The 24,015-nt window shown below is 41.9% G+C and overlaps 1 protein-coding gene across 1 annotated transcript in view; it reads left to right on the top strand.

Annotated features, from left to right (window-relative positions):
• Positions 1-17,238: 17,238 nt before the first annotated feature.
• The window catches only part of tmem45b (transmembrane protein 45B), a 30,269-nt gene continuing 23,492 nt past the window's right edge, over positions 17,239-24,015 (top strand). The window contains exon 1 of the mRNA XM_078426774.1: positions 17,239-17,451. The gene's annotated coding sequence lies outside the window, so the exon portion shown is untranslated. The remainder of the gene's footprint in view (positions 17,452-24,015) is intronic.

Below are 24,015 nucleotides of genomic sequence, written 5' to 3'. Positions count from 1 at the left end.
CCTCCAATCCCCTCCTATCCATATACCTATCCAATTTACTCTTAAATAATAAAATCGAGCCAGCCTCCACCACTTCCACCGGAAGCCCATTCCATACAGCCACAACCCTCTGAGTAAAGAAGTTCCCCCTCATGTTACCCCTAAACCTTTGTCCCTCAATTCTGAAGCTATGTCCCCTTGTTGGAATCTTCCCCACTCTCAAAGGGAAAAGCCTACCCACGTCAACTCTGTCCGTCCCTCTCAAAATTTTTAAAACCTCTATCAAGTCCCCCCTCAACCTTCTACGCTCCAAAGAATAAAGACCCAACCTGTTCAACCTCTCTCTGTAGCCTAAGTGCTGAAACCCAGGCAACATTCTAGTAAATCTCCTCTGTACCCTCTCCATTTTGTCGACATCCTTCCTATAATTTGGCGACCAGAACTGCACACCATACTCCAGATTCGGCCTCACCAATGCCCTGTACAATTTCAACATTACATCCCAACTTCTATACTCGATGCTCTGATTTATAAAGGCAAGCATACCAAACGCCTTCTTCACCACCCTATCCACATGAGATTCCACCTTCAGGGAACAATGCACAGTTATTCCCAGATCCCTCTGTTCCACTGCATTCCTCAATTCCCTACCATTTACCCTGTACGTCCTATTTTGATTTGTCCTACCAAAATGCAGCACCTCACACTTATCAGCATTAAACTCCATCTGCCATCTTTCAGCCCACCCTTCCAAAAGGCCCAAGTCTCTCTGTAGACTTTGAAAATCTACCTCACTATCAACTACTCCACCTATCTTAGTATCATCTGCATATTTACTAATCCAATTTGCCACACCATCATCCAGATCATTAATGTAAATGACAAACAACAGTGGACCCAACACAGATCCTTGGGGCACTCCACTAGACACTGGCCTCCAACCTGACATACAATTGTCAACCGTTACCCTCTGGTATCTCCCATTCAGCCATTGATGAATCCATCTTGCAACCTCACTATTAATACCCAACGATTTAACCTTCTTAATCAACCTTCCATGTGGAACCTTGTCAAATGCCTTACTGAAGTCCATATAGACAACATCCACAGCCTTGCCCTTATCAATTTCCCTGGTAACCTCTTCAAAAAATTCAAGAAGATTAGTCAAACATGACCTTCCAGGCACAAATCCATGTTGACTGTTTCTAATCAGGCCTTGATTATCCAAATAATTATATATATTGTCCCTAAGTATCTTTTCCATTAATTTTCCCACCACAGACGTCAAACTAATAGGTCTATAATTGCTAGGTTTACTTTTAGAACCTTTTTTAAACAAAGGCACAACATGCGCAATGCGCCAATCTTCCGGCACCATCCCTGTTTCTAATGACGTTTGAAATATTTCCGTCATAGCCCCTGCTATTTCTGCACTAACTTCCCTCAATGTCCTAGGGAATATCCTACCAGGGGCCACAGTTTAAGAATAAGGGGTAGGCCATTTAGAACGGAGATGAGGAAAAACGTTTTCACTCAGAGAGTTGTAAATCTGTGGAATTCTCTGCCTCAAAAGGCAGTGGAAGTCAATTCTCTGGATGTTTTCGAGAGAGCTAGATCGAGTTCTTAATGATTGGGGATATGGGGAGAGGGCAGGAACGGGGTACTGATTGGGAATGATCAGCCATGATCACATTGAATGGCGGTGTTGGCTCGAAGGGCCGAATGGCCTACTCCTGCACCTATTGTCTATTGTCTATTGTCTATTGTCTAAAGCTTAATTGTATTGGGCTTCAGATATGTCAGGCTCAGTTAAAGAAGCCGCTTTACGCTGTGTTCAGTTACAATGCAGGCCTCCATTACATTGGGCATTTTGGGGGGGTTCAATGATGTTAGGGCTCAGATCTATTTGCATTCATATAATTGGTTTGATTTACGAAGGGGCTGAATTATATTACTTGATTTATATTGGGGGTGGTGTCAGTTATATAAACTTCATATCAGGTTCATTTATTTTGCAGTTTTAGATTTAGTAATCTTTATACAGTTATAATGGGAATCAGTTATTGCAGTGATTTCACATGTTGGCCTTGGTTATATGATGCATGTGAGCCAGCAGCTCTACTAGTTGTGCTAATGTGCCACACTTAAAATTTGAACTACGAATTTATCAAATAGTAGAAAACATTGAGAGGACTTAATTATAGGTACTTGTAAGTTTGGATATGGCATAAATTAGAAAATTGGAGGTACATGTGACAGGTTAGTACAATAATCATGAAAGACACAGTAGGCTTGATGAGTGACATTGACCGGAACAAAATGGAAGATGGCTTGATGGAATGGTTACAAGATGCGCTTCTACATCCATATATTGAAGAATCATCAGGGGAAAGGTTATTTTGGATTTCATTCAGTGCAATGAGAAAATTTTGACTTTGATGCTGAGGGATCTGTTTGGGGAAGAGTGACCATAATGTGAAGGAATTTGACCGTGATTCTAAAAGTGATGTGGTTCAATGTGAAACCAGGAACTTAAAACTAAACACTGTAAACTACAAAGGTGTGAGAGGAGAGTTTATTTTGGTTAATCTGGAGAACAGATCATCAGGTGTGATGGTAGATAATGGTTAGTATGTAAAGAAATAATGCAGAAGTTGCTAAAACAACATACTTTCAAGCAAAAAACCAACAGGGAAGGTGGTTCATCCATGATTGCAAGCTGGTGGTAAATTCAAGGAAGTCTTCTAATAGTAGGTCTGAGTTTTGTGAGCATTTAAGAACTCAGCAAAAAAGGTTCAAGAAGGGGACACCTAGGGGACGCTCATGGAGTGAGTACGTTCTTGCGTTCGCTCCATAAACTTTACTGTTTTTAACCCATGACCACCCTCATTTAACCTATTTTTATTTAAACCAGAAGATTTTTGTTACCTTTCTGATTTTATCTCGGAAGTTGTGCTGTGAATTGTTATGAAATGAGTACAGAACGAGCTACAAGATCTAAAGCTCGTGGTGCTGGAAACGATAACAATGGCGATGGTCCAAAAAAGAAGTCTGACCTTAAGCTAATTGAAATGTCTCATGAATCGTTTTTGGAGCTTATAAATGAAAAATTTGCAGAACTCCAAACATCTCTTAAACAAGATATAGAGATATTCCAAGAAGCCTTGAATAAAACTGACCGAGAAGTTAAGCAACATCAAACATTAATTACAACTCTTCAAGAAGATGCTCAGAAGCGGGACTTGAAAATTGCAGATTTGGAAAAGAAGTTATCATTAGCAATTAAGCATTTGGAAATACTCCAACAGAAAAGCATTGACTCTGAGAATCGTTCTAGAAGACAGAACTTACGTTTGATTGGGATTCCAGAAGGCACTGAACAAGGAGATCCTGTGAAGTTTTTCGCCCAACTTTTAAAAGAAGCGTTACCAAATGATCCTCCATTATTGGATCGGGCGCACAGAATTAGAAATTCGTTATCTTTACCCTCGAAACCACGAGTTGTAATTGTACGCTTTCACTATGTTCACCTTAAAGAACACCTTATTCGAACCGCCCGTCGTCTGGGTTCGGTTAAAGTTCGAGATTTCCAAATGCGTCTTTATGAAGATTTCAGTCCTGAAGTTATGAAAGCTCGCCGAGCGTTTAAAGATTTGATGGCTGAATGCTATGAGAAAAAGCTTAAACCTGCGCTTCTTTATCCTGCAAAACTTAGAATTTCGCCACCAAATGATTCGCGTCGTCTTTTCAATTCTGTATCCGAAGTTCGCAGCTTCCTGGATCTTAACTATTCTTATGGTCTAGTTTCTCAACCTTAAAATATATGGTTTTCACAGCTTTGGTTATACTGGTTTTGGTTTTTTTTGTTATTGTTTTTTTTTTTAAGAGCTTTATTTAGTCTCACGACTATGTTTAGTCTCATAATAATGATTATAACCTTCATTATCTTTGTTTCTGAGTATTGAAAATGGCAGTTTTTGTTCGTTAAAACCCTTCGGTTTTTTTTTCGGTTTTTTTTTTTTTTGAACTCTCGGTGGATCATTTATTTTTTTTTAAATTATTATTAGGAGCCGTCCACTGGTGATATGGGGGTAGATTTAGTATTAATTCTTTTTTTTCTGGCCTTCTATAGGTCCAGAGGGGTTTTTCCGTGGGTGGGGGGTGGGTTTAGGGTCTGTTTTATATGTTTTCTAGTTTCATATATTGTTTTTTTTCTTCTTTTCTGGACTGTTGTAAAACTACTAATATGTCCGATGTGTCGCCATTTCCGGTTCCTCCCTGTATTTTTGTTCCTCTTCCGGGTACATGAGTTTATACTTTGGTTAACCTTTTACATACCAAAGGCTTGACCTCAGCAATATGGCTCAGTTTATTAATTTTGTCTCTTGGAATACTAATGGTTTAAACCATCCAATTAAACGGAAAAAGATTTTTAAAGTGTTCCAAAGACTGAATGCACAAATTATTTTTTTACAAGAAACTCATGTTAGGAAGGAGGACAATCAACGTTTTTTTTAGGTTCTGGAAAGGGCAACAGTACCACTCAAACGCAAACGCCAAAATAAAAGGAGTTTCAATTTTCATTAACTCTTCTATTACATTTGTTCACCACGATGTCATTTCGGACCCAAATGGTAGATTTTTATTAATTACTGGATTACTTTCTAACACCAAGGTTGTAATGGTTAATGTTTATGCTCCGAATGTGGATTACCCTGAATTTTTCAAGTCTTTATTTACTACCTTACCCAATCTAAATGAATATAAGCTAATAATGGGTGGTGACTTTAATTGTTGTTTAAATCCGCTGTTAGATAGATCAAAATCTTCTCAGCCATTACCAAACAAGTCGGCCTCTCATATTAATTCCTTTTTGACTGACTCTGGAATGGTTGATATTTGGAGATTTCTTCATCCCAAAGACAAAGAGTTTTCTTTTTTTTCACATGTTTATCATTCTTATTCGAGAATTGATTACTTTTTTATTGACTCTCGTCTTATTCCATCTGTAACTGGTTGTGACTATGACATTATAGCCATTTCGGACCACTCCCCACTGAAGCTCTCCATCAAGTTAACAGATACAGTCTTTATCACCAAGTATTGGCGATTTGATTCTACCCTACTGCAAGATCAGGACTTTATTAAATTCATGAAGGAACAGATTGACTTTTTCTTCTCAACGAATTCGACTGAGGAAATTTCTTATGGGATACTCTGGGACACGTTCAAAGCATACATACGTGGTCAGATTATTTCCTACTCTGTAGCTTTGAGGAAACGTATCAAGAATGAGACTCTTTTATTGGTTGATAGGATTAAAGAAATCGATAAGAAATACTCGACTGCTCCTACTAGGGAGCTTTATAAGCAGAGAATTGAACTTCAAATGGAACACAATCTGTTACTCACATCTTTGATTGAAAATCAATTAATGAAATCTAGATCTGAATTTTACATACACAGTGATAAATCTGGTAAATTGTTAGCTAATCAGTTGAAGAATGTTTCGGTCAAGCGTCAAATTGTTAAGATTCGTAAACAGAATGGGGAATTGACAGCTAATCATGACGAGATAAACAAATCTTTTCAGGATTTTTATACTTCTTTATATTACTCTGAATTCCCGCAAGATTTTTTAGGGGAATTGAAATTTCCAAAATTATCATTTGAAGAAAATTTATCACTAGATAAATCGCTTACGAATATAGAAATCCAGAATGTTATTTCTTCAATGAATTCTGGGAAAGCTCCAGGCCCAGATGGGTATACAGTGGAATTTTATAAGTTCTTTTCCTCTATTCTTTCCCCTTGGATTTATAAAGTTTTTGAAGAAGCAATTAGCCTGGGCAAATTACCACAATCTTTTTATAGAGCTTCTATTTCCTTAATTTTGAAAAAAGATAAAGATCCCACCGACTGTGCTTCTTATAGACCAATATCTCTGTTAAATGTAGACTCTAAGATTTTTTCCAAGTTATTGGCGATGAGGTTGGAAAAGATATTACCTCAAATTATTTCGGACGACCAAACAGGTTTCATCAAAAACCGGTATTCCTTTTTTAATATTAGAAGGTTGATGAATATTATCTATACTTCTCCATGTAATACTTCAGAATGTGTCATCTCATTAGATGCAGAGAAAGCTTTCGACAGGGTGGAATGGCCTTATTTATTTACGGTCCTTGAGAAGTTTAATTTTAGTCCAACATTCATATTTTGGATTAAATTGATTTATCAAACTCCAGTTGCCTCGGTTTTTTCTAATAACCAAAGATCACCATTTTTTCGATTGTTTCGTGGTACTAGGCAAGGTTGTCCCCTTAGTCCTTTATTATTTAATATTGCATTGGAGCCTTTGGCAATTGCCATTAGAGAATCCCCCAACATTTCTGGTATTATTCGTGGAATGGAAACACATAAATTGTCATTATATGCAGATGACTTGCTATTATATATTTCTGATCCTGAAAATTCTATTCCTGCAGTTATATCTTTATTAGCTCAGTTTAGCACTTTTTCTGGATACAAATTGAATCTTAATAAGAGCGAACTATTTCCTTTAAATAGACTGGTTCCAATTTATAATAACTTACCTTTTAAATTAGTTAATGATTATTTTATATATTTAGGGATTAAGATTACCAAAAAACATAAGGATTTATTTGGGGTTAATTGTTTACCCTTATTGGATCAGATTAAATGTTTATATACTAAATGGTCACCATTATCAATATCTCTGGTAGGCCGGATTAATGCTATCAAGATGATTATTTTACCTAAGTTTTTATATATATTTCAAGCAATACCAATTTTTATTCCCAAATCCTTTTTTGATAAAGTTGATTCTAAAATATCTTCATATATATGGCAAAATAAAAATCCTAGATTAGGGAAAAAACATTTACAAAAATCCAAAAAGGAAGGTGGATTGGCATTGTCTAATTTTAGATTCTATTATTGGGCAACTAATATTCGTTACCTGAAATGTTGGCTAAACGACTTGGACTTATCTCCGAGTCCTCATTGGGTAGATTTGGAAACTAAATCAGTACAAGGATTTTCAATGGGCTCTATCTTAGGAACTTCTCTTCCTTTAGCTCCTTCTAAGTTACATAAACAAATTGACAATCCGATAGTTAAACATACCTTACCAATATGGTTTCAATTTCGGAAATTTTTTGGATTGAATTATTTTATTTTAGAGATGCCCATTGTATCGAATTTTTTCTTTCACCCCTCTCTGATGGATCAAGCCTATCTAGTTTGGAGGATTAAAGGTATAGTATGATTTTCAGATTTATTTTTGGATAATTGTTTCATGTCTTTTGAACAACTATCTAACAAATATAATTTGTCCAGTCCTCACTTTTTTAGATATTTACAGATTAGGAATTTTTTAAACACGGTTCTTCCTTCTTTCCCTAACCGAGACTCTAAGGGTATTTTGGAGAATATGTTACAATTAAACCCCCTTCAAAAGGGTGTAATATCAAATCTTTATAATATAATTATGAAAATACACTCTGATCCCTTTTATAAAATTAAGAATGATTGGGAAAGAGAACTTAATCTTACTATCCCTATTGACAATTGGAATAAAATTCTTCGACTTGTTAACTTTTCTTCTATATGCGCTAAACACTCTTTGATACAGTTTAAAGTCGTTCATAGGGCTCATATGTCCAAAGATAAACTGGCTCGTTTTTATTCCCATATAAATCCTATATGTGATAGATGTCACTCTGAGATAGCTTCTCTTACCCATATGTTTTGGTCATGCTCTTCCTTGGAAAGGTACTGGAAAGACATTTTCAGTACTTTGTCTACGGTTTTGAATATTGATCTACAGCCCCGTCCCATTACTGCAATTTTTGGTTTACCAATGATAGACTCTACTTGTTTATCTCCCCCATTGCTTTTCTTACATTAATGGCCAGAAGATCTATTTTGTTGAATTGGAAAGAAATCAATCCTCCTACTTCATTTCATTGGTTTTCTCAAACTATTTCATGTTTAAATTTGGAAAAGATTAGAAGTACTGTTTACGAACCTTCGATCAAATTTGAGCAGACTTGGAGACCATTTATTCAATATTTTCATATCATGTAATGTGACCTTATTCCAACCTTTTTCGTTCTTCTTGATATTGCTTTATGCAGGTAGAGGGGATTGGAGCGGGCGACACTACTATGTTTTCGTTAACCACCTGGTACAGTCTGTTTTTTTTTGTTGTTTTTTTGTTGTTGTTTTTTTTTTGTTGTTTTTTTTTGTTTTGTTTTTTGTTTTTTTGTTTTTTCCTCTCTTTTTTTTTTTTCTTCTTTTTCTCTCTCTTTTCGTTTTTCTTTTATCCTTATCTTTTTCATATATATACCGACATATCTTCTAGGTATAGATAACAATTTGTTTTACACAACCTGGGGATATTTATGTTATACATTGCCATTGCTTATGCTTATGTATTCCCTTATATTTATCCATGTATGTATGTTTGTATGCCTATTGAAAATAATATAAATACAAAATTTAAAAAAATTAAAAAAAAGGTTCAAGAAGATCTGCAAAAGTCATAAAGACTTAAAATACAAGTTAGAATACAAGAGTTGAAGACAAGAAACATAAACAAGGACAATAAGTACCTTCATTAGTGAAAACATAGCACAAAAAGTAAGGAAATTTGTGTTTGGTAGATTATTTCTTTGTTGTAACAATGCTTCTTGGCAATAAATCTTATACCGTTGGAAAGCCTGTTTATTTCCCTTTTAAATGGTGCCACATTTGTAAGGAACATGCATTTGTGGGATGAGCAGCAGAGCTGAGTATATGGGTTGCGCCCATGAAAAATTTGCCAAATCTTCTCTGCCAATGCCAAACAGCTTATTCTGCTGTTGCTATTGACTCTTGTTTTGAGCTTCTGGTACCCCCAGGTGCTGACAATCAGGTGCCTGATTGGCAGCATCTGTGAGCATGGGCCCTGCTACAGTGGTCAGTAGGTGTCTGCTCCAAGAATCGGCATGCCACGTTTGACTGATCTGGATAGGGCCCGTGCGATAGGGCAACTTCAAGCTGGTGTTCCGCAAAACCAAGTTGCGGCATTATTTGGAGTGAGCCTAGTACCATCTCCAAAGTGAAGGCCAAGTTCCATATAATGGGGGATGTCAGAGACAGGCCGCGAAGTGGGCGTCCCAAGAAGACGTCACCCGAAGAAGACCGTTTCCTCACCCTGTCAGCACTTAGGAACCATAGGCTGTCTTCTACAGATTTGCAGTCAAGGTTTGCAGGACGATATGGCCGACGGCTCTCTGCCCAGACAATTCGGAACAGACTGCACGCAGCCGATCTCCGGTCTCATAGGGCTGCCAGGAGGCCTGCCATGACTGCCCTTCACCGTCAGGCCCATTTGCGCTGGTGTCGGCAACACGTGCACTGGAACCTGAACATGTGGAGGAACGTTATGTTCAGCGATGAGTCCAGATTCTGCCTACGGCAGTTGGATCATAGGGTCAAAGTGTGGAGAAGACGCGGAGAACGCTATGCTGATTGCTGCACCGATAGAGTAACATCTTTTGGTGGCGGCAGTGTGATGGTGTGGGGCGGCATCTCCCTCACTGGAAAAACGAGGCTTGTCATCATTGGAGGCAATCTCAATGCAGAGAGATATCGAGATGAGATTCTGCAACCAGTGGCAATCCCATATCTCCACAGTCTGGGACCGAACTCTATCCTCCAAGATGACAATGCTCGCCCCCACAGAGCAGGGTTTCTCAGAGACTACCTCCAGAATTTGGGAGTGGAGAGGATGGAATGGCCTGCCAGCAGTCCTGACCTCAACCCCATTGGACACTTGTGGGATCAGCTTGGGCGTGCTGTTCGAGCCAGAGTGACCAACACAACCACGTTGGCTGACTTGCGACAAATGCTGGTTGAAGAAAGGGATGCCATCCCACAACAGTGAGTGACCAGGCTGGTGACCAGCATGAGGAGGAGGTGCCAGGCTGTTGTGGCTGTGTATGGTTCTTCCACACGCTACTGAGGCTCCTGTTTATTAAATGAATAAATTGTTAAATTGCCAATATGTCTTGTTTCTTCAGACTTCAATCATCCAATCCACCAAACAACACCGAACAAGAGTCAATGGCAGAATAAGCTGTTTGGCATTGGCAGAGAAGATTTGGCAGATTTTTCATGGGCGCAACCCACATACTCAGCTCTGCTGTTCATCCCACAAATGCATGTTCCTTACAAATGTGGCACCATTTAAAAGGGAAATAAACAGGCTTTCCAACGGTATAAGATTTATTGCCAAGAAGCATTGTTACATATAACATATAACATATAACAACTACAGCATGGAAACAGGCCTGTCCGGCCCTACCAGTCCACGCCGACCATTCTCCCTGACCTAGTCTCATCTACCTGCACTCAGACCATAACCCTCTAATCCCCTCCTATCCATATACCTATCCACTTTACTCTTAAATAATAAAATCGAGCCAGCCTCCACCACTTCCACCGGAAGCACATTCCATACAGCCACAACCCTCTGAGTAAAGAAGTTCCCCCTCATGTTACCCCTAAACCTTTGTCCCTCAATTCTGAAGCTATGTCCCCTTGTTGGAATCTTCCCCACTCTCAAAGGGAAAAGCCTACCCACGTCAACTCTGTCCGTCCCTCTCAAAATTTTAAAAACCTCTATCAAGTCCCCCCTCAACCTTCTACGCTCCAAAGAATAAAGACCCAACCTGTTCAACCTCTCTCTGTAGCCTAAGTGCTGAAACCCAGGCAACATTCTAGTAAATCTCCTCTGTACCCTCTCCATTTTGTCAACATCCTTCCTATAATTTGGTGACCAGAACTGCACACCATACTCCAGATTCGGCCTCACCAATGCCCTGTACAATTTCAACATTACATCCCAACTTCTATACTCGATGCTCTGATTTATAAAGGCAAGCATACCAAATGCCTTCTTCACCACCCTATCCACATGAGATTCCACCTTTAGGGAACAATGCACAGTTATTCCCAGATCCCTCTGTTCCACTGCATTCCTCAATTCCCTACCATTTACCCTGTACGTCCTATTTTGATTTGTCCTACCAAAATGCAGCACCTCACACTTATCAGCATTAAACTCCATCTGCCATCTTTCAGCCCACCCTTCCAAAAGGCCCAAGTCTCTCTGTAGACTTTGAAAATCTACCTCACTATCAACTACTCCACCTATCTTAGTATCATCTGCATATTTACTAATCCAATTTGCCACACCATCATCCAGATCATTAATGTAAATGACAAACAACAGTGGACCCAACACAGATCCTTGGGGCACTCCACTAGACACTGGCCTCCAACCTGACATACAATTGTCAACCGTTACCCTCTGGTATCTCCCATTCAGCCATTGTTGAATCCATCTTGCAACCTCACTATTAATACCCAACGATTTAACCTTCTTAATCAACCTTCCATGTGGAACCTTGTCAAATGCCTTACTGAAGTCCATATAGACAACATCCACAGCCTTGCCCTTATCAATTTCCCTGGTAACCTCTTCAAAAAATTCAAGAAGATTAGTCAAACATGACCTTCCAGGCACAAATCCATGTTGACTGTTTCTAATCAGGCCTTGATTATCCAAATAATTATATATATTGTCCCTAAGTATCTTTTCCATTAATTTTCCCACCACAGACGTCAAACTAATAGGTCTATAATTGCTAGGTTTACTTTTAGAACCTTTTTTAAACAAAGGCACAACATGCGCAATGCGCCAATCTTCCGGCACCATCCCTGTTTCTAATGACGTTTGAAATATTTCCGTCATAGCCCCTGCTATTTCTGCACTAACTTCCCTCAATGTCCTAGGGAATATCCTATCAGGACCTGGAGACTTATCCACTTTTATATTCTTCAAAAGTGTCCGTACCTCCTCTTCTTTAATCCTCCTAATTTCCATCACTACTCTACTTGTTTCGCTTACCTCACATAATTCAATATCCTTCTCCTCGGTAAATACCGAAGAAAAGAAATTGTTTAATATCTCCCCCATTTCTTCCGGCTCAGCACATAGCTGTCCACTCTGACTCTCTAATGGACCAATTTTATCCCTCACTATCCTTTTGCTATTGACATATCTGTAGAACCCCTTGGGGTTTACTTTTACATTACTTGCCAAAGCAGCCTCATATCTTTTTTTCGCTTTTCTAATTTCCTTTTTAAGATTCCTTTTACATTCTTTATATTCCTCAAGAACCTCATTTACTCCCTGCCGCTTATATTTATTGTATATCTCCCTCTTTTTCCGAACCAAGTGTCCAATTTCCCTGGAAAACCACGGCTCTTTCAAATTATTATTCTTTCCTTTCCACCGAACAGGGACATAAAGACTCTGTACTCTCAAAATTTCACCTTTAAATATCCTCCATTTCTCTATTATATCCTTTTCATAAAACAACAATTTCCATTTCACTCCTTTTAAATCCTTTCTCATCTCCTCAAAATTAGCCTTTCTCCAATCCAAAATCTCAACCCTTGGTCCAGATTTGACCTTCTCCATAATGATATTGAAACTAATGGCATTATGATCACTAGACCCAAAGTGCTCCTCAACACATACCTCCGTCACCTGACCCATCTCATTTCCTAACAGGAGGTCCAACACTGCCCCTTCTCTGGTAGGCACCTCTACGTATTGCTGCAAAAAACTATCCTGCACACATTTTACAAACTCCAAACCATCCAGCCCTTTAACAGAATGTGATTCCCAGTCTATATACGGAAAATTGAAATCACCCACAATCACCACTCTGTGCTTACTACTGATATCTGCTATCTCCTTACATATTTGCTCTTCCAATTCTCGTTCCCTATTTGGCGGTCTATAATACACCCCTATAAGTGTTGCTAAACCTTTCTCATTTCTGAGTTCCACCCAAACAGCCTCCTTAATCGAGCCTTCTAGTCTGTCCTGCCAAAGCACTGCTGTGATATCCTCCCTGACAAGCAATGCAACACCCCCACCTCTTGCCCCTCCGATTCTATCACATCTGAAACAATGAAATCCTGGAATATTTAATTGCCAATCGCAACCCTCCTGCAACCATGTTTCACTGATCGCCACAACATCATACTTCCAGATGTCAATCCAGGCTCTAAGCTCATCCACCTTTCTTACAATGCTCCTAGCATTAAAATATACACATTTAAGGGACCCATCATTTCTTATTCTCAGTTTATTTATTTTCCCTTCTTTCTCTCCTACATATTGGGTCTGAGTGTTTCCCTTTTCTGCCTCCTGCCTCACACACTGCCTATTAGCTATCTGTGTTTGAGTCCCTCCCCCCAACCATACTAGTTTAAAGTCTCCGCAGTTATTTTAGCAAATCTCCCCGCCAGGATATTGGTTCCCCTCGGGTTCAGATGCAACCCGTCCTTTTTGTACAGGTCATACTTCCCCCAGAAGAGGTCCCAATGATCCAGAAACTTGAAACCCTGCTCCCTGCACCAGTTCCTCAGCCACGTATTTATCCTCCACCTCACTCCATTCCTATTCTCACTATCGCGTGGCACAGGCAGTAAGCCTGAGATTATTACTTTGGAAGTCCTTTTTTTTAACTCTCTTCCTAGCCCCCTGAATTCTCCTTTCAGGACCTCTTCCCTTATCCTACCTATATTGTTGGTACCTATATGTACCACGACCTCTGGCTCCTCTCCCTCCCCTTTCAGGATATCCTGGACATGCTCAGACACATCCCGGACACCGGCACCAGGGAGGCAAACCACCATCCGGGTCTCCCGACTGCGTCCACAGAAACGCCTATCTGACCCCCTCACTATAGAGTCCCCTATTACTACTGCTCTCCTCTTCCTTTCCCTACCCTTCTGAGCAACAGGGCCGGACTCCTTGCCAGAGGCCCGGGCACCGTCGTTGCCCCCAGGTAGGCTGTCCCCCCCAACAGTACTTAAACAGGAGTACTTATTTCCAAGGGGTACAGCCACCGGGGTACTCCCTAGTCCCTGCCTCTGTTCCTTGCCCCCCCTAACAGTGACCCACTTGTCTACCTCCCGTGGTCTAGGAGTGACCACCTCCCTGTAACTCCTATCTATAACCTCCTCACTCTCCCTGATCAGACGGAGGTCATCAATCTGCCGCTCCAGGTTCCTAATACGGTCCCTTAGGAGCCCCATCTCGTCACACCTGGCGCAGATGTGGATGTCTGGAAGACTATCAGACTCCCAGATTCCCCACATCCGACACCCAGAACAAAAAACTGCCCTGGCAGTCATACTCTCCAAACAAAGCCCCGCGCTCGGTTACTAAACCTACCGCCCGGCCGCTACTCCAACCGCTCCAACCGCCCACCCAAAAGAACTGAGTGGTCTCCTGGGAGAGGCGAAAAACCGGATAAAAAACCCAGGCCAATTTGGGAAAAAATCCGGGAAATTCCTCTCCGACCCCAAGCTAGGCGATCGAAACTAGTCCGGGAGATCACACAGGTCTTACTCCTTACTATCCCCACACAATCCCCACACACTACTTCCCAAGCAACACAGCTTGGTGCTGCTTGCTGCTGCTTGCTACTGCTGCTACTTGCTACTGCTGCTTGCTGCTGCTGCTACTGCTGATTGCTGCTGCTGTTACAACAAAGAAATAATCTACCAAACACAAATTTCCTTACTTTTTGTGCTATGTTTTAGATACTAAGGAATGGGAAGTGAGGGTAAGCTGGACTCCTGACAGTGAGAAGAGAATTAATACTGGGGAAGAAGAAAATGGCAGATGAATTAAATAATTAACTTATGTCTATCTTTATGGAAGAGGACAGCACAAAAATCTGCCTCAAACCCATACCATGCTGATCTTGTCAATGCCTTGGTCTATGTAAAACAATATCTACCACTCTCCACATATCATTTTTGTTAGCTGCCTTCTCAGAACTCTCCATCAGATATGTGAGATGTGGTGTCCCTTCTACAAAAATCTGACTCCTCCTCCCAATTTGTTTCTGCCTTTCCAAGAGAACATATATCCTGTCCCTCAGAATCTCCTTCAACAACTTCCCTACCAAGGCTCACCAGCCTCTAGTTTCCAGTTTTATCTCTACCACCAATATTGAACAATGGGATACCATTAGCTATCCTACAGTCCACTGGTACCTCATTGTGGCAAACAAATTTGCAAAATTTTCCCCAGCAATCTTCTCCCATTTTCATATTCCTTACATAATCTCCTTTATTTTCCTGATCAAACCTTCGATATCCTTTCAGTTTCTTTTTTATGCCTTACATAATTTTCCATACCTGTATCAGGTCCCCCTCAGCTTCCTCTGCTCCAGGAATTCCAACCAACGCCTTATGCCCAGCGACAGGCAGTATGTCATTCAGTTGGAAAGAGTGCAGAAAACATTCACCAGGATACTCACCAATCACAATCACAATCACAATCACAATAAAACTTTATTAGCCAAGTATAGAGTCATAGAGTCATAGTCCTACAGCACAGAAAGAGGCCCTTCGGCCCATCGTGTCCGTGTTTTGCAACATACGAGGAACCTAATTTGCCATGCAGTCATAACAATAAAAATCAACAGGACACACAAAATACATTTTAACATGAACATCCACCACAGTGACTCCTCCACATTCCTCACTGTGATAGAAGGTGAAAAAACAGTTCAATCTCTCCCTTCATTGTCCTCCAGCGGTCGGGGGCTCTAACCTTCCGTTGACAGGATGATCTTAATCCCGTAGCCGGCGGCAAGCCTTCCTTGTCAGGGCGATCAAGCTCCTTCATCGGGGGGATCTCAACTCCCCGCGCCGGTAATCTACCCCGGGTCGGGACCATTCGAACCTCGTGCAGCTTTTGGAGCTCCCGACCGGTCTCAACCCAATACTGCGAGCTCCTGATGTTAAAGACCGCAGGCTGCATTGGAGCGTCGATCCCAGGTAAGGGATCGCAGGCTCAGATGATAAGTCCACGCCCCCGCGGGGACTCAAAGTCAGTCCCAGGCAAGGCCGCCAGCTCCGTGATGTTAGGCCGCAGAGCGACCAGAGATACGATCCAGAAAACAGTCGCATCTCCCGCAAGGTAAGAGATTGAAACAAAAGTTGCCAGGACTAGAGGATCTGAGCTATAGCGAAAGGTTGAGAAGCCTGGGACTCTATTCCTTGGAGCGCAGGAGAATGAGACGTGATCTTATAGAGGTGTATTGAATCATGAGAGGAATAGATCAGGTAGATGCACAGAGTCTTTTGCCCAGAGTAGGTGAATTGAGGACCAGAGGACATAGGTTTGAGGTTAATAGGAATCCAAGCTGTAACCTTTTGGTGGGTGTATGAAGCAAGCTGCCAGAGGAGATAGTTGAGGCTGGGACTATCCCAAAGTTTAAGAAACACTTCAAAAGATACAGGTTTGGAGGGATATGGACCAAGTGCAGGCAGGTGGGACTAGTGTAGCTGGGACACGTTGGCCGATGTGGACAAGTTGGGCTGAAGGATCTATTTCCTCACTGTCTGACTCTCTGACTGCAGCAAAAACAGGGGAGAGTGGGATTGATGGACAGTTGAGAGCTGACAGTGTTCAATGAGCCTAATGGTCCCCTTCTGCTTGTAACGAAAGAAGACCATTATACATGTACTAAGGAATAACGTTTTAGAATTAGGGATGAACCATCAACTATTTAAATTAGAGAGCAGCTGGGTTTTGTTCACAAGAATGTAAACCTTTGGAACCCTAGAGAGTTGCAGTGGCTCAAATGCCGACCACATTGAAGGCCAAAATGCACAGGTTATTTTAAATCTCTTGAGATCGGATCGGATCATTCACAATCTTATTGAGCAGCGAGGTGAACTCAGAGGGTTGGCTGTAAGCCAACATCTGTCCCTACTTATGTACCGCAAAATATTGACGTTTCCTTTCTCCCCACAAATGCTGCTCGACCCGCTGAGTTCCTCCAGCAGACTCCTTGTTGCTGTTTTATTTGCTAACTGGCCGCCTATTTTTCGAGATTTGCATTGTAACTGTAGCTCGCGGTGTCTGTGCTTATGGCAATAACCTCACTGTGGACCATATAATGAATGTAACATTTTAATAAGACACCAGGAAGAATTTCATCAGCGTGGCAAACAAATGTGATGAGAAGTGAAGGAAATAGGTTTAATGGTTGAAGTGTGTGGTTGTGAACTGGTGCGGGTGGTTTTGGGTGCGATGTCAGCCCATGCCGGCGAGTGGCAGTGCTTCATGTAGCCAAGATCAGGGAGTGGCAGGGTGACAGGTATACGCTGGAGTCCACGCACCTGTTGTGAAACTCACGGAGATCTCAAGGCTTTTGAGGAAATTAGCAAATCAGAAGGAGCAGACATTGCACGGAAGTTCGGTAAACTCCTGACTTTGCAGTGTGGAAGTTGACCCGGTGTGAGTGAGTCTGAATAAACTACGAGCGGCTTGTGACCCAGGAATGTGAGCCTCAGGTTAGTGAACCAAGGATTCCAAACTCCGCAGTAAGTTTCATAACTACGCCTTATTTTTGTTTGTATCTGAAAACAAAAACAAGAACTCATGAAAATTATATTAAAGCGGACAATTCATCATAAGCTGCAGTACATTAATTTTAGCAGAGACAAGAATGGGGAATGTGCCTGTGTAAACAGAACCATGGACTTGTGTGGTTAGAATGATTTTTGTTTGAGGGTAAATACAATGTACCAGGGCAAATAACTATTTTATAAAAAACAATCTCTTTTCAACTTGAGGAGCTTTCCGAAAGATCCAGGTTGTTGATATTGAGCAATGTTTGTGAGGAGGGGCAGGGTTCAAAGCCCCAAAGGTGCTGCTGTGATCTCAGCCAGGGGACTGGATTACGTGTGGTGAGAGAGGAGTGAGATGGACACACACACACAGTGTTGTAATATGGACTGGATACTAAACATCACGGAACAGGCTCTTTCACCCACATTGTGCTGAACATAAAACGCCAAGATAAACTAATCTTCTCTGCCTACACATGATTCAAATCCCTCCATTCCCGACATATCCAGGTGCTCTAAAAACCTCTAAAACACCACTCTGGCCTCGAACACCACCCCTAGCAACGCTTTCCTGTGTGAAGAAACAATTGGCCACACAACTTTACAGCTATCTCCTCTAATCTTTGACATTTCCACCCAGTCTACCTCTCATAATTTTATATACCTCTATCGGGTTGCACCTCAATCTTCGGGGTTCGAGAAGAAACAATCCAAGTTTGTCAAAGCTCTCATTGGATCTAATGCCCTCTAATCCAGGCATCATATCATGGTGGGAGCAGGGTTACTCCTGTTGATTTAACAGATTGGATTATGTGTGATCGTTTCGTAGGGAATGTTAATTGTAGCAGGGAATCTCTCTCACACATTCCCATTTTATATTTATTTCAGAGAGAGAGAGAAAGAGAGAGGGAGGGAGAGAGGGAGGGAGAGAGGAGGAGGAGGGAGGAAGGGGGAGAGGGAGAGAGCGCACAATGTCGAATGGGACGATATGGAACAAGCTGCCTGGGGTTCTGGTAAAGGCAGATACAATTACAGCATTTAAAAGGAGCTGGGGCAGCTACTTAAATGGAAAATAAACGGAAGGAAACATCTCTAACATGGACTTAGTGTGCATAGGCATCATGGCCGGAATAGACTCGATGGGCCAAACAGCCTGTTTGCATGCTGAACAAACAAGGCTGTAAGACAGCAGCACTAATGGCTGCACCACCATCGTCAGCAATGGGAAATGATATTGGAGCGCTGTATCCCCACCTGTTCATTTAAAACACAACAATGATAAACAACCCGTGGCACCAGGATGGGCAGCAACAGGCTGGGGACAAAGTTCATCCCATTCTGAGAAATATGTCAATAAATCAATAATGTCAGGGAGAGGCTGAGAGGGAACTTTGCACTACAAACCAACTAAAGACACGCAACCTTAAGGCACAAAACATATCAACTCTCCAGGTTGAGAACAAAATTTACGTACATGGAAAAGTGCACAACTCGAAACTTGAAGGATTATTTGTATTCAGAAAGTGGCAAACAAAGTGTTTATTTATTGAAATTATGAAATTTTAAGTGGCAACACATCATTTTATGCTAATTAATAATATCACAGCTTCTAAAAGTAAAACACAAATGTTAAAATGTCAGGAAATTATGTTTACATTGTTAGAAGGGGATTATTATCCCGCACTGATCTTTTCATTAGCACACAAAATATATGCTAGGAAATGAATTCATTAACAATGGTGCAGCAGGTCGAGTTGTTACCTCAATGCCAGAGACCCAGGTTCGATCCTGACCTCGGTGTGGTCTTACATTGTGTCTGTGTGGAGCTTGTAACTTCTCCCTGTGACTGTGTACCAGGTTCCCCGGTTTCCTCCCACATCCCAAAGACATGTGGGTTTGTTGGTTAATTGGCCTCTGTAAATTGCCCCCAGTGTGTTGGAAGTGGATAAGGAAGTGGGATAACATAGAACTAATGTGAACGTGATTCATGGTCGGTGTAGACTTAGTGGGCAGAAGAGTTTGTGTCCAAACTACAGTAACTTAGAAACACAGGTTCTGCACCAGTGTATAGTGGTCATTGTGGAGACCAGGGTAGAAACTGGCTTCATTTAGAATTAAATATTCCCAGTTAAGAGACCTTAAGTAAGACTGGGAATTTGAAGAAATATTCAGAGTGATATTACAGGTGCAGGAGAAGATATTACAGGAGAAGGTATCATGGCGTGGATGCTGGAAGCAAAAGCAAGTCGGAGTGTGGCAGAACAGAGAATGCAATGTAGATTGTTTACAGATCTGCTGATAGTGGTGTTTTATAAAATCATTGCAACCCCAACTAGCTGCAGGAAAGTAAAGGGAGGCTTTTGTTTGCTAATAGATTGGAAAAAGCAAATATTAGGGATAGTTAGTATCTAGATTGCTCAAGAATGACTACATCTACCTTTGCAGGCAGCCGTTGGGTTACTCCCATTAGGGTCAAGTAAACACTCACAGGGTATGTGTGAAAAGAAGATCAATAAATCAACACTCGTTTTCTCTTTTTTCTTGTCTACGTAGATGGCGCAGTTTTGTTACAATATAGGCCATTTTCCAGATAGACAAACTCTGTAACGGGGGGGGGGGGGGGGGGGGGTGTTACTTGTATAATTCTTCTTCTTGCGTTTGAGGCAGCAGAAATTATGTGCCGCCCTCCATGCGCTGTAGCCAGTGCAATGTGCTGTTGTCAAGGGCCGTGAGGTCTACCCCTCCACCAGGGGGATGGAGGACAGTGCAGTCCAAAATGACATGCTACGCTGTTTGCTGGTCTGCTCCACACACACAGGCTGCTGATGAACGCAACCCCCAACGATGCATGTTGGTATAATTGATCGATATAAAATGATATAATTTATTTATATCTTGTATGTTGATGTATTTTCTGGTACAGTTACAACAAAAAATCGTTGGCAACAGATTGGATTAGAGAGCACACTGAATCAAAAAGCAATGTTGACTCTTTAGGGAAGCCACCATACATGGCAGGCCAAGCAGCATGTGGGGAAGGAAACAGTCAATACTTCATGTTCATCGGGTTACAACTGGGAAAATCTGGAGACAAAACAAGTTATAAGTACCAACAAAAGAAATGAGGGCAAGACTGTGGCTGATAGAATATAATGCAGGCAAAACATACAAGGGCAGAGCTTTTCTTAAACAGTGAGAGTTTGGAAGGGGTTGAGGAGTTGATGCAGCTGAATCAAGCAAATCCTTTGAAGAGTAAACAGAATGTAGGAGTTTACTGAAGAGGGGAATTACAAGGGCAAAAAGAGACCACGAGTTAGCTTTTGGCAGATCATGGAGATTCTATAATTGAGCAAAAGGGCAACAAGCCCCATTAAGGATCACAAGTAGTATAAGAAGATAACTGCACATGCTGGTACAAATCGAAGGTTTTTATTCACAAAATGCTGGAGTAACTCAGCAGGTCAGGCAGCATCTCGGGAGAGAAGGAATGGGTGACGTTTCGGGTCGAGACCCTTCTTCAGGATCAATGTGGTTATCTATGAGTGGAGCCAGGTGACAGTCTGAAATGAATAGTTCTCTTCTGTATCTTATGTGGAAAAGATCATGGAAGCTAAGGATTTCAGGAAATAGAACAGTGATATCTTGAAAGACATCCACATTGCAAAAGAGGAGGAGCCGGTTGTCTGAAAAGTGCATTAAGGTGGATAAGTCCTCGAGGCATGACCAAGTGTATTCTCGGACATAATGGGAAGCCAGGGAGGGGATTGCAGGGGCCCTAGCAGAGATATTTGTATCATCTTTAATACCACTGGCGAGGTACCGGAAAACCTACAGGTGACTATTGTTTTTTTATTTAAGATGGGGTGCAAGGATGAGCCTGGGAACTACAGGCCAGTGAGCCTGGCAACGGTGGTGGGCAAGATACTGGGTGGATTCTGAGAAACAGGATCATTTGGAAAGGGAAGGACTGATTAGGAATAGTCCGTGTGGCTTTGTCTGTCTCACAAGTGTGATTGAGCTTTTTGAAAGCAAGAAGATTGATGTAGGTAAGATGGTGGACACTGTCCATGTGGACTTGAGCAAGGTCTTTGACAAGGTCCTACATGATTGGGCTTGTCAGGAAGGCTGCATCACACGGGATGCAGTATGAGCTAGCGAACGGGATACAAAATTGGCTTGGTGGTAGGAATTGGTGAGTTGTTTTTCAGATTAGAGGCCTGGACCAATTGTCTACCACACAGATGGGTCCACTGTTGTTCGTCAACTATATTAACGATTTGGATGAAAATGTAGTTGGCATGATTAATATGTTTGCGGATGCCACCTAGACTGGTGGTATAGTGGACAGTGAACACGGTTTTATAAGATTACAACCGGATCTAGATCATCTGGGAAAGTAACCCAAGGACCACAGTAAATGGCATGGCAATGGAGAACTGTGAGACCCAGGGGTACAAATATATAGATCCCTGAAAGTGGTGGCATATTTAGACAATACCCTGCCTGGTGAAATCAGGTGTGTCAAATGCCTTCTTCACCATCCTTTCCACCGGTGTAACTATCTTAATCGAATTATGTTCCTGTACCCCTCAATCTGCCTTTACTACAACACATCCCAGGTCCCTAATATTTACTCTGTATCAATTGATCCTACTGCATGAGTGCTTGAATATGGGGGGGGGGGGGGGGAGGGGGAGGGAATGATGTGGGTAGAATAGGGGGATTAGTGTAAATCTGTGCTGAGAGCTGAGGGACCCATGCTGTGCGTTACGATCCATTCCAATGTGCAGTGTACAGTACAAGTGAATTGCCTTTTGGTTACGTTAATCGCTCCTTGTTCCAAACATACACCAGGCATGATCCTCCAACTCTTGCAGACTGTTGATATCAACAACTTTATTACTAACTTCCACCCTTCCTCAAATTCACTTAGACTGTCTGTCACCTTTCTCCCCTTCCTCGATTTCTGTCTCTCCATCACAGGGAACATAACATGTACTGAAGTCTACTACAAACCCAAAGACTCCCACAGTTATCTTGACTACACACCTCCTGCCCCTTCCAAGGATGCCATCACTTTCAGTTTCTCTGTATCATTGCATTCAAGAATGATGGGAAAAGAGGCCAACATAGTGAAGGTAACGTAAAGGTCATGTTTGGAGAGGCAATGAATGGATTTGCAAAATGATTAGATTGCTAGCTTAGTTATGTGCAGCACGGTGGCGCAGTGGTAGAGTTGCTGTATCACAGCATCAGAGACCCGGGTTTCATCCTAACTACAGGTGCTGTCTGTACAGAGTTTGTACGTTCTCCCCGTGTCTGCGTGGGTTTTCTCCGGGAGCTCCGGTTTCCTCCCACACTCCAAAGATGTGCAGGTTTGTAGGTCAATTGGCTTTGGTAAAATTGTAAATTGTCCCTAGAGTGAAGGATAGAGCTATTGTGCAGGGTGATCGCTGGTCGTCACGGACTCAGTGGGCCTGTTTCCATGGTATATCACTAAAGTAAAATCTAAATCTGCTCCCAAGATGTAGCTTTCCACTCCGGGCCATCCAAGATGTCCTCTTTCTTCAGTAAACTTGGTTTCCCCCCTCACCACTGTGGATGGGTCTCTCACCTGTGCCTCCTCTGTGGATGGGTCTCTCACCTGTGGATGGGTCTCTCACCTGTGCCTCCACTGTGGATGGGTCTCTCACCTGTGCCTCCTCTGTGGATGGGTCTCTCACCTGTGGATGGGTCTCTCACCTGTGCCTTCACTGTGGATGGGTCTCTCATCTGTGGATGGGTCTCTCACCTGTGCCTCCTCTGTGGATGGGTCTCTCACCTGTGGATGGGTCTCTCACCTGTGCCTCCACTGTGGATGGGTCTCTCACCTGTGGATGGGTCTCTCACCTGTGGATGGGTCTCTCACCTGTGCCTCCTCTGTCATGCAACTCTGGTCTCGCTCCCCTCCCAGACGGAACAAGGATAGATTTCTTCTGGTTCTTACAAGGAAGTGTCGCGTTCAGGGTTTGAGAAGGCAGCGGCATACCTGGAAAAGTGAGTGACCAGCGAGGGACCGGATCAAAAGATATTCAGATCTTCCAGTCAGTGGCAGACATAGTCAGGACCAGAAATTTCACGACCAGGGTAAGAAACTGCAATGAAAGCAGAAAATGTTGGCGATTCTCCAGCACTTTGCGCGTTTTTTTTGGAGATACTCAACAGGTTGAGCAGCAGAAGGATCATTGACTTAAAACATTAACCATGTTTTTCTCTCTCCACAAAATGGCATTTGATCTGCCAGGTATGTCAAGTATTTTCTGTTCTTGTTGTAGTTAGGACCAAATTAGTTCCATTATAACAAATGTTATTGGGAGTATGTGGGTAAAGTCACATGGCATAGAACATTACAGCCCAGGGAGTATGTAATGTTACGTGAGTATGTAAGGGAGTATGTGGGTAAAGTCACATGGCATAGAACATTACAGCACAGGAATAGATCCTTCTCCCCACAATGTCAGTGTCCAA

The sequence above is a fragment of the Rhinoraja longicauda genome, chromosome 32, assembly GCF_053455715.1.
Source record: "Rhinoraja longicauda isolate Sanriku21f chromosome 32, sRhiLon1.1, whole genome shotgun sequence".
NCBI lineage: Eukaryota > Metazoa > Chordata > Chondrichthyes > Rajiformes > Arhynchobatidae > Rhinoraja > Rhinoraja longicauda.
This window is presented reverse-complemented; position numbering and strand designations above follow the sequence as displayed.